This window comes from Catharus ustulatus, chromosome 12, assembly GCF_009819885.2.
Source record: "Catharus ustulatus isolate bCatUst1 chromosome 12, bCatUst1.pri.v2, whole genome shotgun sequence".
NCBI classification, from domain to species: Eukaryota; Metazoa; Chordata; class Aves; order Passeriformes; family Turdidae; genus Catharus; species Catharus ustulatus.
The window spans coordinates 14,093,421-14,108,372 of NC_046232.1; the positions used below are offsets into that span (position 1 = coordinate 14,093,421).

Below are 14,952 nucleotides of genomic sequence, written 5' to 3' on the forward strand. Positions count from 1 at the left end.
CAGCAAAATATCCTGGGGGTCTTCTGGTCCCATTGTGCCATGACTTTTGTCCTCCCACTTCTCACCCTTCTCCAAGCTCTCACCGTGCCCCAGCTGCAGGTGAAACGAGCAGCTCCCTGCACTGCTGCTAATGATTCTGCAGATTGATAGCTCCTGGTTGCAGAAACACTTGTCACGGGCTTGACAAGCTGCTCAAGGTTGCCTGATGTTGCAGGGTGGAGGTGGAAGGAGGGAGCTGCCGAGCTCCGTGCTCGTGCTTTATGGCCCTCCTGGTGGGACTGGTAGGCAGCCTGGCATAGCAACTGCTCAGGGCATTTACTAAGTGATTTATGAATTTGTAAGTTTTCTGAGGCCCTGAAGCAAAAGTGCCTTTAATTAAATTTTGATTCTCTTCCCTCTTCCCCCCTTCCCTGCCTTTCCCTTCCCTATTTTTGTCCCTGCCTGTGGTTTGTTTACTGAGACCCAGCAAAGCTTTTGGAGAACAGGTAGGAGTCTGTGAGCGTAGCCAGGAGGAGCAGAGGATGGCAAAGCAAACAAGCAGATGGTGGAACTGATAAAGCAGCCCCCAGCAGCTCTGCCAGGCTCAGAGAGGGCTCTGCAATGCAGTTCAAGGGTCCCACAGCAAGAGCTTCCTGCATCCCTCTGCTCCGGGCTCAGATTTGGCAAGGTGACCGAGACACTGATGGCCAAGCTGTGTTCCTGTGCTCTCATTTGCCGTGGGCTCAAATCCTGGCTTTGTTTAGGGCTACCTGGAGAGTCGGGATGCTGGGAGAGAGACAGCCTTATGTTGCTCTGCACTGCCCTGTGACACACACGTGCAGCCACCCACCTCTGAGTGGTGGCCCTCCTGAGGCGGAGTACATGTACCAAAGGAAAGGAGGCAGCTTTCCAATATTTTTACTTTTTCTTTGAAAGAGAGTTCTAGAAGAATAAAATGAGAAAATTGGCTTTGCCTTTGTAGTCAAGGGACTAGAGGCAGCTCCTCCAGGAGATGCTGCCTTGGCGTTGCCTAGGACTTCCCCCATCACCAGGCTTATTTTGTGATCCCTCCCCAGCCACTGACTCAGTGGCAGTGTCCTTACCCAGCCAAGCGATGTCAGTCCTGTGAATAGATTTCTATCAACCCACTCATCTCTAAAGAGCTGCAGTTAAAAGGCTCTGGAGACATAATTGTGTCTGCGTAACAGCAGCGATGATTTCCTTGAGAGGTAGGATGAAAAGTGGCTCCATTCCACTACTTCTGCAGAGACTTGATAGCTGCTTCTAGAAAGGGACTTGGTTGTGGTCCAGCAGCCCCCACCACCACAGCTTTCCCTGCCTTGTGCTGCCTTCCAGCTGCCTGCTTGTGCTGTCTGCACACTCGAGCCACAGTCTGCGGGGTGTTACCCCTGGGTGCCTCCAAGCAGGTGAATTTGGGAGTTGGCAGGGTCTGCTGCAGGATTCTCTTGACTTTGTATGAGGGGCACTTGGCCTGATGCTCAGCACACACATTACCTTCAAGGAGAAAGCCACCAGCCTTGTGCAAGATCACATTTCTATTTTTCCTCCCCTTATTACCAGGCTGTGGGTGAGGATGTGTTTATGCCACTTCTTTCTGCTCCCTTGGTGGTGCAGATGGAGAAGTCACTTGACCTCCACATGTCTTCAGGTCTGGCTTCCCAGCGTGGATGTGTTGTTGTGTCACTTGTCATGAGCTACAAAGGTGTTGAGCAAGGGATGTGTTTTGGGGGCACAGAGTGTGGAGCAGGGGGACAGTGCTTAGTCATGGAGGTAAATGCTGGATGCCTCATCTCTCCCTGCCCTCGAGGCTCACAGGCTAACGTGAAGCAAATTCCCTCCCACCTGCCTTGGGGATTTTGATGAAATAGCTTGGGAGAAGGATGTGAAATATGTGTAGGGAGACAGGAATTTGGCTGGTGATGCTTCTTATGCACTCACACTTTAAAAGCTGGTGACTGAGGCTGCAAGAATCAGCAGAATCAGAAAGATTTGAATCTAAAGATCCCTCCTTAATGTCAGTTAATATTGTCAGGCCATTGCTTGTGCCAACCATGCCCATGATGACTGTTGTGATACCCAATCCCTTGCACCCACTCAAGAGTCCTTTTGAACATTTTCCCTGTTCTTCCTACCTCTGCCCTGGCAAAAGGAAGATGCTTGTTTTGATTGTCCCACCTCCAGGGCTGGCACCACATTCAGGTGCTGCTGGTCTCACATGGGGCTTCATGTGACTTGTCCCCATTCTTCAGCCACCCACTGCAGCATGTCCATGTGGCTGACTCCCACCCTTTGCTTCTTCTCCCAAGCTGCTCTGTTTCACTGGTGTTTCCAGCCAGAGGCCACTGTGCTGGTTATCTCCTGGTGTTGTAGAGGACAGAGGTGGATCTGGGAGTGACTTCTTGGGGAAGCTGGAAGATGAAATGTGCTCTGCCCCAGCCTCCTTACTCATGTTGGGCACTCGCTGCTTTTTTATCAACCAGAATCAGTAGATGCTGCATTTCAGCTTGTTTTAATTGATGATTTAGACTCTTGATGCAGAAAAATGGATCTTGAAAAGTACTGGTGTCGGCCTGATGTGGGGCAAGAGGCCAAGAGTTTCTGGCTGGCACTGGGGGAGCAGAAAGGCACTGGGAGATGCAGGGCAAGGTCTGTAGAACAAGTCCCACCCCAGGACTGCCAGCCCAGCGTTGAGGTGACAGGTGATGCATTTGTGAGCACCTGTATTGAAATGCATGCCGTGTTCCTCGCTGACCTCCAACAGGAGCCACGTCCATGCCTGGAGCTCCCTGGTGAGGAGGGGAGTGTGCTGTGCTCTTTAGAAAGGGAAATATCTCCAGACCTTGGAGGAATTAATTATTTTGTATTCTGGACTCTTGCCTTCTGACAGATCTATCTGAATTACAGATTAACTGTCAGTGTGGGGACAGAGGAAGCCATTTCAATGAATCGCTCTCTAATTTATTAGAGGGGTTGTTTGGGCTGGTGGATCGACAATGCAGCAAGTTCTCTGAGTGGGGAGCTGTTTTATATCCTTCTCCACATCTCCCAACCTTTGATTCCTTGCTTGTTTTATCTCCCTGTTCACAGAATCTCTCTCAAAACTAATGAGGGTCCCAGCAAGGCCAGTGGAAACCCCAAAACTGTGACACTTTACAAATGAACTGTCAGCCCCCAGAAAGCTGTGATTTCAGAGTCTTTCTCCAGGGACTACTTCTGTGACTTTTAAACAAAACCATCACCTTTATGACCAAGGGCTATAAATTTGGGGAAAGGCAGGACATCCTGGAAAACACCAGTGCATCGATGCAACAGTTGGTATTAGTTGGGCCAAAAAATTATCAGTTCCTTTACCATCAGTTCTGCCTGGAGAATGTCAAGGGCTTCCCTGTGTTCTTTAAGTCTACAAAGGTTTTTGTAAAAACCTCCAAAACTCATTTCTTGTTGATTCTGAGCCTTGTAGCAAAGCTTAGCACACCCAACACTGTTATTGATGTGAGCATCATGGGCTAGGGAGCACCAGGGCCACCCAAACCCCAGCCTTGCTTCCTCTCCTGGTTGTTTAGCATGAAGGAAAAAGGATTTGTTTATTTATTTATGGATACTTCTGACATGGACTTCATATTCCAGAAGAGTCTCGTAATATTACGGGAGCAGATTCAGGATTTAAACCATTATACAAGTTAAATAGGTTTAGATTCTGTAAGCAACACACTGTTTATCTTGGGATAGAAAAAATCTGAGACTGATATCAGTGCTGGAGATCATCTCAAGGAGGGCTGTGGAAGGAAAAAAAAAGTGCATTTACTTTTTGAGAAGTGTAAGTTTTAAATTTTCATTGCCCTCATGCATGAACTGAGGCAAACTATGAGTGCAAGGATTTTTATTATTTTTTATGTTTTGACCATGTAAGGATTTATCTTTTGGCTTGAAAGCAAACATCACAAGTCTGATTTTAAATTTGGGTCTACAAATTTGCACCCTGAGTAAATGCAGCCGCCTGCTTGCTGGCAGGGACTGGACACATGAGGTGTCTGCTGGAAGTGAACCCATTGGCATCTGCAGCCTTGATGGCTGCTCGATGTTTTCATAAAAATTCCATTTGAAAACAAAAAGGTCAAAAGTTGACCAAAAAAGCTACAACCAAAGACTATTTTTGTTTGAAAAATTACAAGCTCTATTAATTACTGCATGAGAACCAGATGGTACTGACCAGTTAAGTTTCATGGTCCAAGCAGGATCTTGAAAGAAAACCAAGAAGAAAAACACACAGCAAAGACAAAACATGTGTTGTGCCAGGTACTTAACATTTTGATCGCTCCTTCCATTTGAAACCTCTGAGCAATGCAGAGTAAGGCACTTTTTTGTTTAATGGCTGATTTTTTTTTCAAATTTTTTTTAGCTTGACAGAATACTAAACCAAAATAGGGAGACAATGAATGTATTTTTATGACCGCAGAATCATCTGGTGCCTTGAGTCTCATAAACTGGATATTTGGAGAGGGGATGCGCAGCTCCCTGGGTTTGGAAGGACTGGGGAAAATAAACCTTGTTGGTGCAGGGGCAGCTGGGCTCCAGGGAGAAGGCGCTGGTGTCAGCACGAGGTGATGTGGCTGCAAGATAGCCTCGTCAGGCTAATTGATCTGGAGCCTTTGCCTTTCCTGCCAGGGCTGCCTGTCTCCTTACCCATAATCCCCACCTCTTTGATGGCCCGTCAGGAATATGGGACTTGGCCCAGTTTTGCATTTATCCAATAACATTATGAAATTGATAGTGACACTTCCATTGGCACTGATTTCAGTAAGAGATTGGAGCCAGAGGACAAGCGGCTCGCTCTCGTGGCGGCTAAGCTTTCCAAGTGGATCAAGATGACCCAAAACTGATCTTGCAGTGGCCAAAGCATGGGAAGGGAAGTGGTGGGAGGGGGATGGAGGCGGGTGGTGGACTCAGAGCTAATGAGAAACACGCCTAATGTTTGTCCTCAGCCTGCAGTGGTCCTGGCTGGTGGGAAGCATGTTTTGCTGTCCTGGCTTGTGCTTCAGAGCTGCTGCTGGCAGAGCTTTTGCTCCATGGATGGTGTTTATTAAGCAGCACTGGGCACCAGTCCCTGCAAAGGTCAGGAGAAGCCTCGGGCAGGAGGGCAGTGGTGGTCCCAGCTGTTGACTTTCAGGCCTTCAGCACTTGTCACTGTTTTAAGCATTTGCTGGCACAGGGTCAGGCTCCTGCAGCATCACGCTCTTGGCTCAGGTCAGTGATCCAGCACCAGGCTGGACAATGCTGGTGGTGGAGCTACCAGTGCCCCCTTGCCAGATATCACTGGGGGCCCTCTTGTGCTAAGGGAGCTGCACACTGAGTGGGTTAGATAACACATCCCAAAGCTTTCACCCAACACTGGCCACAGTCTGGGAGGTGATGCGGTTGCCACAGCCTTAATGCACAGTGTGTGCTTGTTCTTTGCCATCTGAATTGCAGAATAGATGGGGGTGTAGCTCATCCCCATCCCTGGAAGTGTTGAAGGCCAGGATAAATGGACCCTTAGCAACTTGGTCTAGTGGAAGCAATCCCTGCCGTGGTGGGAGGTCAGAAGTAGACGATCTGTAACATCCCTTCCAACCCAAACCATTCTGTAACTCTTTGATTAAACCACTTCTCCTTTCCTCTCCATCTGGCAACTATTCAGTCAAAGTCTGGTCTGAGGTGGGGCAATGCATCACTTTGGTGCTGAGCTGCAGTTTGATGTTTTAAGATGACCCCTTGGTGCCTCATCAGGCAGCCCTTTCCTCATTCTCATGGTGCATTTGCATTTTCACCCAAGGAAAGGCTTGGGGGGAGTGTTTATCAGTTTGTCACAGTCCCCCTCTTCTGTGGCTGGAGGCCAGGAGAGAGGATAAAAAGCCTTAGGCTGATGATAAATTTGAAATGCAGAAAGAAAATGTGTCTGCTCGGTGCTGAGCAGGCAGCCCTGCTCCAGGCTTGGGTCTTTGTGCAGTGTCACTCTGGATGCTCATGAGAAGGTGAAATGCCACCAGGGCCACGTGTGGTAAATCCAGCTGTGGGGTCCTGAGGGTGTGGGGAGAGCAGATCCTGCTGCTGCCTTTCTCATGTCCCTGTGTCAGGGGATCTGGGCATGCCTGGCTGCCCATCATGTCCAGCACTGTGAGGGGGTGAGCATCTCCCTTCTCACAAGAGCTGACACGACCCAGGGCTCAGCAGGTGCTGGTGAGCTGCTCCTACACAGCCACAGTGCATTTCTCTGGGAGATCTCTTGACACTGAGCAGGGCCAGACCTGTGCTTTGGACCTGCAGCTCCTGAGACTTGTCACAGGAGGGGCCAGGAGCGGGGAAGTGGCTGCACGTGCACGGCTTTGGGAGGTGCAGAGGTGCTGGAGCCTCCTGTGGAGAAGCTGTAGGAAATGCTGCAGTATATAAAGCGTGTCTTGCGAACAGAAGAGATTAGAAAGCTGATATGATGTTATTCCGATTGATTTTGCTGTTGTATTTATACCTGGAGGTAAAGAGCAGACATACTGGAAATCAATTGGCCCCATGCTCTTCCCAATCTCTCTGCAGCGCCGTTCGAATGAAATGCTTATATCATTTTTACGGTGTGTCTGTGATAGGGATGAGTGAGCCAAGAGATTAATAGACACTGGAGAGGCTGTTGCCCAGCCACTGCCTGGATCCTGCCTTGTAAAGCCTGTGCTGCTCTGGAGTTCAAGGTGCCTCCGAGGTGACAGCTTGGTGACTTTGCTTGGGGAAAAAAAAAGAAACAAATCTAGTCAAGAGGTACAAAGGGGCTAGAAAGGTGAATGGCAATAAGCTGGTGATTTGGGGCAGGCAGATGTTGCTCAGCTCTGGAGCTGATGGGACTGGATGGAGACCTGGGGCAGGAAATGAGGTTTTGTCTTCAAATGGATCTGATCCCATACAGAGGGATGGAAATGATGGTTTTGTGCATTGAAGATTAGGCAACAGGGGATTGTTTTGATGTGTCGCAGTGCATCCAGTACCCAACAGCCCCATCCTGCCTCACCAGCCCTTCCTGCACCTCATCCTTGGGGCTGGGGCAGAAGAACTGCAGCAGGGCCATGCAGGGATGTTGACTACACACAGATGCTGCATTCCTGGTGTCCCTGCTCACTCCTCCTGCCTTATCCAGGTACGAATTTCTCTGCTGCCTCTGCCATGCCAAGATGCTATCACAGGAGGTTCCTCTGCAAGAATGGATGTTTGGTTTGCAGCTGGCTCCTCCTCACAACCTGCAGGGAACATGCATGCCCAGCAGTGGGAAAAACAGCTTGTTACCAGCAAATGGCAGAAGATGGGTGGGAGGGATGGTGGAAGGTGACTGGGTACGGTCAGAATGCCAGCACTAGCATTGCCAGACGAAACACTATCTCCCTCCCTGCAGTGACAATTGAATAAAACAGGCTTTTCTTCCTCTCCTGTTGCCTGCACTAGTTGCTAGTTGTTTTACCTGATCTCAGCAGTGAAAACCTTTTTGTCTTGGCAAATGAACCAACTTCCCAGTACCCATATGTTATAGCATGGGAGTAGGTATTGGCTTGTCAAACTCTCAGGTATCAGCAAATCCTTGCATTGCAGGTTCTAAAATATTCTTTTGGTTATCCTGTGGCCTGTTGGCAGTTGCTTTGCTGGTCAGACACTATCTGAGTTGAAGATTTTGGTAAAACTGGGCTGGAGTTTAAGCCTAGATGTAAAATTTCCTGCTTTGCCTTCCTGTGAGTGCTGGCTGTCTTTGCTGTTATGCATGGCTCTGGCTTGTCAGAGCCCACCCTTTTTAATTATCAGATTGTATTACTGTAAGCATTTTCTGTTTCTTGTTCTGCTGGATTTATGCATTTGTGCCCTTATATGCATTGACTTTATATTTTATATGATTTGATCTTAATGTTTCCATTCCTGAGTGTGAGTGCTTATAGGATTGAGGTCTAAGCTCAATAAATAAACTTGAGAAGGAGTGGGTAAGGGAAGGACATGGGAGGAGTGAGGGAGGGAGGTTTGGACATCCTCTACACCAGATGGAGTGATGCTCCAAAGAGGAATTCCAGGATGGCTGGAGGCTGGAAGGGGTGAGGGGGGATGTACAGGGCTGCTGCAGCCCCTCTGCCCTGATGCACCCCCTTCTGCAGCAAGAGCTGCCTTCTCCCTGCAATCACCTAAAAAAGCCAGAGAGATAAAGAAATGTCAATATTTAAAGATGGAAAGGGGCTTCTGTAAATGGCAGTATTTTGGCAGTGTTGCATCAGGAAAGAAAGTGCTTTAAGGATTGCCTGTGTAGGGATCGCCCACTGACAACGGATCTGACAGCTTTTTTATATGATAATGCATCTGCAGTGTGTGAGGGGCTGGAAGGTGCAAGTGGGGGAAGAGACACGTGTCCAACCCATGCAGTGGTAGGTGCAGAGATCCCAGGCCTGTCCCTTCCTTTTACCCTAAAGTTCAGAGAGATCTTCATCTCCTCGAGATTATCAGGATCTCAAACCCATCATGTTGTTGAGGAGAAGGGAAAAGGGTTTGTTTGCTCCTGCCCTTTTTACTGGAGGGGCTGGAAGCTGAGGATTTGGACTATATCCTTTAAGAGTTCAGATTTTATGTTCTTGATGTCTTCATCTGCCTGCAAAGCTCAAGGATTTGATTTTAGTATGTGCTGTTTCCCCAAAAGCTGATGGAAGAGTGTGTGCACCCTGGGCTATGGCAGAGAAGGGATTGGCACCTTTGGGAGCTCCTCAGCCCCCACAGTGGTGTTCAAGCAGGGGCTGTGCTGTTCCAGCCAGCCTCTGCAGCAATGCCCTCCAGCTCCATTGGCATGATGCAGGGATAGCTTGGGCTGAGTTTGGGACATGGAGATGGAATTGAGCTGTATGGATGTGGGAAATGCTGCTTGGACACTGCTGAGGTGATGGAGAGAAAGAAGGAGCCAAGTGCTGGAGCTAGGAGGGAAGTCTGGATAAAGCCCATTGTTTTATACAAGTGAGAGGTCTGCTGTGGCTCCCAGCATGGACAGCTCTGTGGTTGGGATTGGTGACTGGGGATGAGCAGTGGCTGATTCCCCTGCAGGAGGGCAGAGAAGGAGCTGGAGCCCGTGACAGATTGGCTCCAAACGAGCCCCACGTAGGCACCAAGCGCTGCCTTGGCCCTGTGCCCACATCTGTCAATAAAAATTAAGAAATTGATTTTCTTTTGTTTGCCTGAAAGGACGAGGCTCTCTTTATGAGACAGTAAATGCAATCTCGCTCTGAGCATGGCTGGATTTTTAATTGTATTTATTGTGCTTTTGCTTATTCTTTTATGAGTTTCAGTTCCCCTCATTGCTGGTGCAGAGATCAGCCCTGGGGTGTGGGTTGATTTCAGCTCCAACAAAAGATTGGTAACTTTTAATTTTTTTTTTAAACTTGTTTTCCTGGTAAACTGAAGTTTGAGGTTATTTTTACCCTTGTTTATGTGCGTGTGTACAGCTCTGAGTTGTACAGCTGGGCTGAGAGATGTAGCCTTGGAATTATCTACTTGCCAGTCAGTGATGTGACCTTTTGAAGAACAGAATTTAAGATTTTGATTGGGGAAATATGGAAGTGCCAACAGGGGTTTAGAGTCAGAGGAGGAAGGGATTTTATATACTATATATTGGAATTTAATGAGGTCTGCTTCAGCACTTGCTATACAATGCATGGTGACCCACTTTATTAGCATAGCTTTTTTTTTTTCCTAGTTATGGGTCATATACAGTTCCTAATTAAGTAGGTTAATTATATGGCTCCTTTATATTACAAAGGAAAGTGGAGATGGCACAATTAGCTCTTGCAGTGATCATTTTTGTTCAAAAAATGGTGCTCTGCATGACAGCTCCCAGAGGTGTGGGTGGGGAGAGGGGATTGCCCTGCGGCCCTGAGCACTTGCCTGACTCGCCTTTGCCTCAGCAAACTCAGTTTCTGTCCTGAGCACTTGGCCTGGGGTGTGCAGGGAGTTCTTTCTGAAAGCACAGCCCCATCCTGACAGTGCTGCACCCACAGTGCCTCTGGTGCTGCCCTGCTCTGCAGCACTGCAGAACTCCTCCTTGGAGTTCCTTTGGAAGCATCAGAGAGGGAAGATGCTGAGGGCTCTGCCTCCAGGTAAAAAGTGCTGCAGCCTGTGAGGGCTCTGAGCAGCACCACTCCCTGTAGCTAAACTGTCCTTGGACGAAGTTTCTTTAACCTTTCCCTTCCCAGCCTGGCAGTGGCTGAGCCCCCCCAGCATCCCTGGGTTATCTGTTCCAGTGCTCAACCAGCCGTACAGCGAGGCATCAGGGAGAACATTCAAACTCTAATCTCCCTCAGTGCAATTTAAACCTATTATTCCTTGTTTTATCCCCAGTGGACGTGGAGAACAGCTATTATATTTCTCTTTGCTGCAACCTTTTACATATTTGAAGGCTGTTATCGCATGTCCCTTCAGTTTTCTCCTCTGAACACAAAGCATAATTCTTTCAGTTTTCCCTTAGAGGTCATGTTTTCTTCACCTTCAGTTGCTTTTGTTGCTTTGCAGAGGTTACTGTAATGCCAAGCTGGAGTTTTTGTTTTTTCTTCCCCTGTTTGCCTTGGGGCATTCATTCTGTTATAGATAAGTGAGAAGTGACCATTATCTTCTCTAATCTATGGTTATTTATACAGTACCCTATATTCCTGAGCCTGTTCTATCATAAAGTATAGTTCTTAGCCCTGATAAATAATTTCCCACTATGATATGATCATACAAACAGGGGTCTCTAAGCTATTTATTACTATTATTATTTGCTTTATTTTTCATGAGTAACAAGCTGTCTGTATAACACTGTGAATGAACCAGGCAATTCACAGAAATGGACTGAAAGTTATATCCTATTACAGAGCTTCCAGATAAACAGGGAGGTGGAGGTAAACACCAAGCCAAACCCTGGTTTAGCCAGAGGGAACAGTGCTGAGCAGAGAACGAGAGATTTTCTGAAAAGCAGAGATTTTGGGGGAATCTGGAGGAGTGTTTACAGAGATGACAATATCAGGGGAGATGCAAAGTGAGAAGAGCTGGAACGTTGCTGGGATGGAGGGATGGATGGATGAAGCCTGGCTGGGAGGCTGGGGGAGAACAGAGGGTGGAGATGAGGCTGGGAATGGTGGTGTTTGAGTGAGGTGTCTTTCTCAGGAAAGAGGGAGTTGGCTGTAGAGGAGATGTGGGAGGGAAGAGAGAACAGAATGGCTGCTTGTGACGTTTCCAAAAGTAACATTTCCAAGCTGCCTCCCTGCTCTTTGGTGAACATCAGCTGAACTTGGTCCTGATTTCCAGGTTGTTGTGGCTGAATCTCCCACTGGCATTGTGAAGGGGCAGGTACAGCTGTAACAGGGTCAGTGCTCAGAATGGACAAGGGCTTCTTAAAGTTTTAACAGATAGATCCTTTTTATAGTCAATATCCATAGTACATTAGTCCATAACACAGGCTGAGTTATTCACAGAAACAGCTATTGCATCACTGCTCTGAAAAGCTCTGAATTTTTTTTTCTTTTTTTAATCACAGGATGGTACGTTAGGAATTACTCCAAGCTACCCTTTACCTATTATTATACATTTTTACTATACAAACTGTCTTCTTTTCTATCTCTCTCTGCACATTTCCTTGTCAAATGGAAGGTAAACCTAAATCTCTAAAATCTGTACTCTCTTGGTTTTTTTTTTCTACTTCATTTTTTCCCCTTTAACCTTACCTGGAAAATGTACTAGTGAAACCAATGAGAATTCTTCCAAATAAAGCCATTCATCAGCATTATATATCAGAAAACTATACCTCCTTGCCTACTTAAAAGCAAAAATATATATGCTATTGCCAAGATAGATTAAAAAATTTGAAGTCTAGGTAACCACTTTATTTCCAGGAATTACTAATGGCAGAGCATATTTTGAGTTGGGGCAATATCACACCAATAAAAGTGATTGGTGACTGTTTGATATCCATGATGTTTTTAAAGTTTGTCTCAGGCTTGCACAGTGAGTCCAGCACTTGTCTGGGTCTCAGAGTGACAACAGAAGGTTTAGAGGGAACTGGATCTCAGCAGTGACCAGCCAGGAGAGATGGGAATGAGAGAATTAATGTGATGAAGCTGCATGACTGTGGCTGTAGGAATTAATGTTGTCCAGATTTATATTCCCCCACCACACCCAAAAAACCCACAACCTAATAGGAGAAACTTGGAGAAGTCCTCAACTGAAAATTGCCTTTAATCAAATTATATCCTTTGGAGGATATTGAGATGAATTATATGTTCTAGGCCATGTCAAATCAGTGTCTATAATCACCAGAAATGTTTTGGAAAGCTGAAAGCTAATGCAGGGAATCCATTTTAAGTGTTCCTTAGGACTCTTGAGAATGTGATTTATTTTAGGTTTTTTTGAGACCTGGAAGTACAGCTGGAGGGAGTAAACTGTCCCTGGATTACTGCAAGGGTAGAATATGCTTTACATGTGTTCTTCCTGTGGTGCCTCTGCCTTCCAGCTCTTGGGGTTTCCCACTTTTGCTGAAATGTGAAGAGATTGAGATGGGGAATCAGAGTTCAGCTCTGAGGTTTTGAGGGTTGGTAGGTCTTTTAATGGATAAGCTTGGTGGCATTGACCTGAGCTGAGTCAGAGGCTGAGTCCATTCCCAGGACACAATGTTCACTGGGGAATGGGGATGCAGCTGTGGATCAGCTGAGATGTGGTTACCTTTTACCTCAAAGATCTTGGATATGTTTGGGGCATGAAACTATGACAACACATGAAGAAAGTCCTCCTAAGAAGTAAACCACAGGAAAAACCCAACCCTGTGGAGTGTAAAGAGGGTCAAACTCTGGGTTTGTTTATTGTCAGGGAAATGGCCACAAAGAACATTGGCTAATAGATGCTTGCTATGCTCGTTTTCACAAGTAGCCTCCTGGATTGTGCCCTGCTCTTTTTGATGTAGCCAAGTCCTTTTAACCTTCCCATGCTAGAGGGACACTGCCGTGATCTGTGTTCCCTAAAAATGAGCAAGCAAGAGCAGCAAGGGTCAAATGCTGGTGAGGTTTTGTGGGTCCCTGAGAAGGATGTGCTCAGCAGGGTCTGTGTCAGCCTGGTGTTTGGTTATATTCTCTTCACTCCTTGTCACAAAGGTGTGGTTTCTGCTCTCAGAATACAGAGCAATGAAAACTTCCTTCACACAGAAACACAGAATGGTTTGAGTTGGAAGGTACCTTAAAGATCAGCTTGTCCAACCTTCCTGCCGTGGACAGGGACACATTCTGTGAGAGCAGTGTGCTCAAAGCCTCATCCCACCTGTCATTCACCAGAGACCTTTCACATCCCCTTGCCTGATGAGGTGCTGTTCTTTGGAGCACCACTGTGCCTTCTTAAGCAAAGCAGTATGCCCTCAATAGCCCTGCCACTGCAAGGGAGATCTTGATGGTCTTCCCTCAGATTATTGACACCAGACTCTACCAGTTGATAATTTTATGATTCTTTTTAAATTGAACTACACCTTGAAATGCAGAGTTCTCTTCTGGGCCAGCTAGCAGTGCAGGGTGTGGCTGAAGGAATGTGCACATGGTGCAAAACTGAGTCATCCTGGTTTGCCTGCAATGAAATGACTTTGTGAAGGAACAGAAGCCGTTCAAACCAAAATTTCCCATTTGCTTTTTGTGTTTGGAGAAGTACACTGTGCGTAGTCCCATCTTGCATCAAGAGCTGAATTTTGCCTTTGCACCTCGAGCTGGAAAGTCACGCGGGCCTGGGGAGTAACATTAAAAAAGCCAGAACCTGCCAGAAGGAATTCACAGTAGAGGGAGAGAGCTTTTTCTCCTCGTGACTAAAACACCTGTCACAGCTGCCAAGACTTTGCTAATTACACAATAACTTTATTATATCCCACTTGGAAGAACAAACAATACTTGAAGATCCAAAAATGAGCAGCTTTAGACTAGACTAATGCAGGCAGAATGGCTGCATGGAGCCAGAGCTCGCCTCGTCCTCGCAGTAGCTCTGGAGAGTAAAATGGCTTGAAGACTCCCTTCTTTGTTGCCAGTGCTACATAATAAAGTAATTGTGCAATTAGAAGCAGATTACTGATGGGAGATGAGCAATTTTTATGCGATGTAGGTAAAAGGCTGGCTTCTCTGAATAAGTTCAAAGCCTAAGTGCAGCATCTCTGCTCCTTTTTACTTGAGCTTCTGGTAGTCCCTGGTAACATCCAGACAGGAGAAAAGGAGTGTCACTCATTGAGTGGGGATTTTCTTCCCATGTTAAAATATTTGAAAGGTGTGATGGAAGATTTCACTGTGGTCCCTACCTTGTCCAACACCAATGCAGCAAAAATGGGTGCAACAGGTATTAGAGGGTCTAAAACCAAAATAAAACAGAAGGAGTAGAAGCCTTCCATTGCTCCCATCTTGCATGTATGACTACTTTGCTTCATTTTCATGCCTTCCTGATGGTGCTGTGAACTTTTGGGGGTCAGGAGGGTAAGGGGAAGATGCTGCCATTTGTGATGGTGGGAATGAGCCTGAGCTGAGCAGGATCTGCTCCAGTCCCTGTAGGCATCAGCCTGACTGAAGGGATCACTGAGTTTGCCCCAGTGATGCTGGAGAAGGGCAAAAAGAGGGGCCATACACTGGGCAACAGACATATCACAAATGTAGATTTGAGGTGAACTAAGTCTCTGGGGGTGATTTTTCTCCATGGTTGTGCCAAGCTTGTGATGTCAGAGTGTACAGGCACCACAGCAACTGCTGTCTCCTGACAGCCCTAGGAGGGGACTTTGTGCATGACTCACCTCTGATGTGGTGTCACCTGTAGCTGTTAAACCCTTTGGGATGGTTAGCCTGGTACCTCAAAGCCAGGAAGGAAAACCTGAGATGTTCCCTACCCTGTGAGCTGCCCAGAGAAACTAAACCTGGAGATGGGAGAGCTGTCAGGAATGCT

At 47.0% G+C, this 14,952-nt stretch overlaps 1 protein-coding gene across 3 annotated transcripts in view; it reads left to right on the forward strand.

The window, feature by feature from the left end:
• The window catches only part of NTRK3 (neurotrophic receptor tyrosine kinase 3), a 216,594-nt gene that overhangs the window by 97,256 nt on the left and 104,386 nt on the right, over nucleotides 1-14,952 (forward strand). The gene's annotated exons all lie outside the window — the stretch shown is intronic.